This window comes from Phaseolus vulgaris, unplaced genomic scaffold, assembly GCF_000499845.2.
Source record: "Phaseolus vulgaris cultivar G19833 unplaced genomic scaffold, P. vulgaris v2.0 scaffold_170, whole genome shotgun sequence".
Lineage (NCBI taxonomy): Eukaryota > Viridiplantae > Streptophyta > Magnoliopsida > Fabales > Fabaceae > Phaseolus > Phaseolus vulgaris.
In genome coordinates this window covers 21,963-25,893 of record NW_027174163.1, presented here as the reverse complement: position 1 = coordinate 25,893, position 3,931 = coordinate 21,963, and the positions used below count along the sequence as shown (strand labels likewise).

General features: G+C 34.9%; 1 long non-coding RNA gene across 1 annotated transcript; it reads left to right on the top strand.

The window, feature by feature from the left end:
• Window positions 1-216: 216 nt before the first annotated feature.
• LOC137817574 (uncharacterized) lies at window positions 217-2,152 on the top strand. Its single transcript, XR_011081986.1, has 3 exons — window positions 217-300; window positions 509-972; window positions 2,048-2,152. It is a non-coding gene; the product is annotated as an uncharacterized lncRNA (long non-coding RNA).
• The last annotated feature ends 1,779 nt before the right edge of the window (window positions 2,153-3,931 follow it).

Below are 3,931 nucleotides of genomic sequence, written 5' to 3'. Positions count from 1 at the left end.
CATAAATATATATAAATAAAAAAATAAAAAATGCGTCCTTATTTGTTTTGTATTATCATAATATATATAAAGATTTTATTTCTTATGTCATAAAGATATTATTTCCGTTTGAAGAAAGTGTCAGATAAGATTCTTTGTGACAGGTGGCGGTTTGAGGAAGAAGAAGAGTGACGTGGCAACTCCTATAAAAATCGTAGCAGCGCCAAAATTTCCATTGTGGATTTAACTCTCTATCCTAAGAAGAAACTCTTGGCTTTTCACTTCTACTTTTGGTTCTTTCCCTCTCTCGCGCGTTACAAGGTTGCTTCATTTCTCCACCATTGTCGTTTTCTTTTTCGATTTTCGAATTTTTTAGGGTTTTTCTTGTTTCTAAAGATTTGTTACACTCCTCCATTGACGAGGGAAGGGTTTTGTGTTTAAACCCTGAGTGGTTATGATTGCTTTATGTATACGTTATCATTAACAATTACTCACACCTTTGATTTTGTTTTCTTGGTTGTTTTGGTAGTGTGTGTGGAAAGTGAGACTTTGAGATGAAGAGGGGTGGTCGCATTCAGATGATGAAGATGAGTGTGAGTCTGAGGTTCAGTTAATCTCTGTGTCAAATTACCATCTTGTTGACGATGAGGACAATCCTGTGTCTTTTGCTGTGTTGCCAATTCAATGGGATGATTCTGAGAACTGTGGTGGTTGCGAAGAGAAGGTGTTTCTGGACGGGGATGCCGATAGCGGGCTGTTGAAGATTTTCATGCAAGTGACGGCGTGGAGATTTGATCTTTCCAAAGCGAGACCCGAGGTGTTCTTGCTGGCAAAGGATGGAAGGTGGATCAAGATTGAGAAGCCTAGGAAGGGTTTTCAAGAAAACGTAAGGACTGTTTTGATCACCCTTCATTTCCTCCATAGTGTGAAGGGAGGACATCAAATGTCTGTGGGATCTCTCTGGCAAGACTTGAGCAAGGATAGGGAGTTGAGGTATTTTTTTTCTTTCTTCCGAACGTTCTTATTCTGATAATGATGTATGTGAAACTGCATTTCATGATTCTTTTTTCTGAAAATTTATTTGGTAATGTTATATGGTATGTTATTTTTTCAGATGGGTTAATTTATTTTAAGAATCTGTATATGTCCTCTTGTGTATCTTTCTGACTGCATATCTATTGTTAAGGATTATTGGAATAATGATTATGCATAATAATACTCTATACTGAAATTTCATAAAATACCAACACAATGGTTCTATTTACAAAAGGTATCAAGTACTTTATCTGTAGAAAATCTAGTATAAGCCAAATCCGCCAAGATATTATGAGCCATAATCATAATAAAAGAATGGTGGTAATGTTATATGGTATGCTATTTTTTTCATTGGGTTAGTTTATTTTAATTGGTATACTTTAATCTATTTTAAGTGGTGGTAATTTATTTTCATTGGTATACTTGATCTGTCCTCCTTTATATTGTCTCACTGTGTCTTCGTTAAGAATATTGAATATAATCATTTATTTCATATGGTATTATTTAAAAATATAAAAATGCAAAATGTACCATAAATAAAAAAATTGTAATTTATTTTTTTTTTTTTTTTTTTTTTTTTTATTTTTTTTTTATTTTATTTATCTGTCATCCTTTATATTTGTCTCACTGCTTGTCTTTCGTTAAGAATTATTGGAATAGAGACTGCATAATAATACTTTATATTGATACGGTGTGTAAAATTAGAATAAAATACCAACACAATGGTTCTATTTACCAAGTAATCAAATACTTGATTGCGGGCTGTAGAAAATCAGTATAAGCCAAATCCTGCCAAGATATAATGAGCCATAGTCATAATAAAAAGGAAACAAAAAAAAAAGTAATAAAATCATTAACCATCTCCTAAGATGACTAATTGATTCTACAATATATTCTAAAGATAGTGTAAGGAACCTGAAGCACTATGTATTCTGATAAATTTCTTACAGTAAATTAGATGAAGTTTTCATTTGCTTCCCTACTGTAGAATAGTTTTTGAGTTTTTGTTCATTATTTAATATATTAATTGCAGTTGTGATGGCGTGTGCATGAGATCATTTCATGCTACAAAGGAGGCTGGTAGAGAAAATAGTTGTTCTTCTCTTGGTTTTACCCAAAGGAAGTTGATGTATGATGGGCTCTATTGTTTTCATTTATATTTTACTTCTCCTTTTCCACTTCATATAATTTGGAAGAAATTTGTTGACTGTGGCCATGACAAAATTATGCAGGAGATCCAGAACTTTTATTGTAAGAATTGTGAGCACCAATGTTTTGCATGTGGCAAGCTGGGGTCTTCTGATAAAGTTATCGGTGCTGAGGTATAGCTATGGAAAAAGCTTCTCTTCTTGCTTACATCATTTAATTATTTTCCTTTGGCAGAATGATGTGCCTCCTTGTCATTGTTAGTCAATATCAGTTGTTACTACTTATATTGACTTTTTTAGCCATTGTAGTAGAATTGAGATCCAAATTCAAAATCAAGCATGCCCTTTGAATCTTACATTTCCAACCTTTTTTCTTCAACAAATAAAGCAACTTTTTTGTATTACCCAACCCAAAAGTAATCTTATTAGGGATGCTAACAGGTCTGTCATTTCCTCACAATGTTGACAATTTATGAAAACTAACCTTGAAATGAATAGTATTTTATCTTTTCCTCTTCTCACACCATACATTCATGTGAATTTCATAGTCAAAAATCCTCCTGCTTCAATATCTGTTCTATCTTGCACTAATTATGATTGATTTATTAAAACATCAACAAACCTTGGAAACAAGGGGTTGTTCTGAAGCTTCCTGTTATACATGGAACTAAGTTTTTGGGAATTCTCCTTTCAGGTTTTTAAATGTGCTTCTGGAACCTGTGAACGTTTTTATCATCCACATTGTGTTAAAAATTACTTCCCGATGTAGTCAAGCATGACACAAAGGAATTAGAGAGAAATATTGCTGATGGGAATCCTTTTAACCTTGGTTTGCACAAAATTTCTGAAAAATTCTCTTGAAATAGTTTTTTTCCTGAAATTCCACGTAAGAATCTCCACTGAATTTGGGACAAAACGCGACAAATTTCAGGTCAAACGATGAGTATTCGCCCACGAAAAAAATCAAACAGTTTGCACACAAACAACCTTCCTTTCAGCCCCGGCAATGATCAATAAAAAATTTATTGCCAATCTTGTGGGACGAATCTGGGCCTAAACCTCAGCCAAAACTCAATAGACACAGTGACGAACGTTGGTAAAAATTTAGACCAAAACCCCAAGGAGTAAGGCGTAGTAAGTCCCAGACCGAGAGTGAACAAAACTGGTTTTCCGAAAACAAAACGTCCTGGATTTTCTTCCCGTATCTCCTTTTTGTGATTCTTTTATGGACGTGCCTCCTTACCTGGGTGCAAACAGCATATGGAAGTACTTGTGTGAACCTTTTCAGCGCAATACGGACCCAGAATAAAAATTGCCGAAAGTAGGGCGAAATTTCACAAGTTTCGGTAGAGGATAGCCTTGGTTTGCAAGAAATTTCGAAAAATTCTCCCGAAATAGTTTTTTCCTGAAATTCCACGTAAGAATCTCCACTGAATTTGGGACAAAACGCGACAAATTTCAGGTCAAACGGATGAGTATTCGCCCACGAAAAAAATCAAACAGCTTCGCACACAAACGAACCTTCCTTTCAGCCCTGGCAGTGATCAATAAAAAATTTATTGCCAATCTTGTGGGACGAATCTGGGCCTCAAACCTCAGCCAAAACTCAATAGACACAGTGACGAACGTCTGGTAAAAATTTCAGACCAAAACACCCAGGAGTAAGGCGTAGTAAGTCCCAGACCGAGAGTGAACAAAACTGGTTTTCCGAAAACAAAACGTCCTGGATTTTCTTCCCCGTATCTCCTTTTTGTGATTCTTTTATGGAC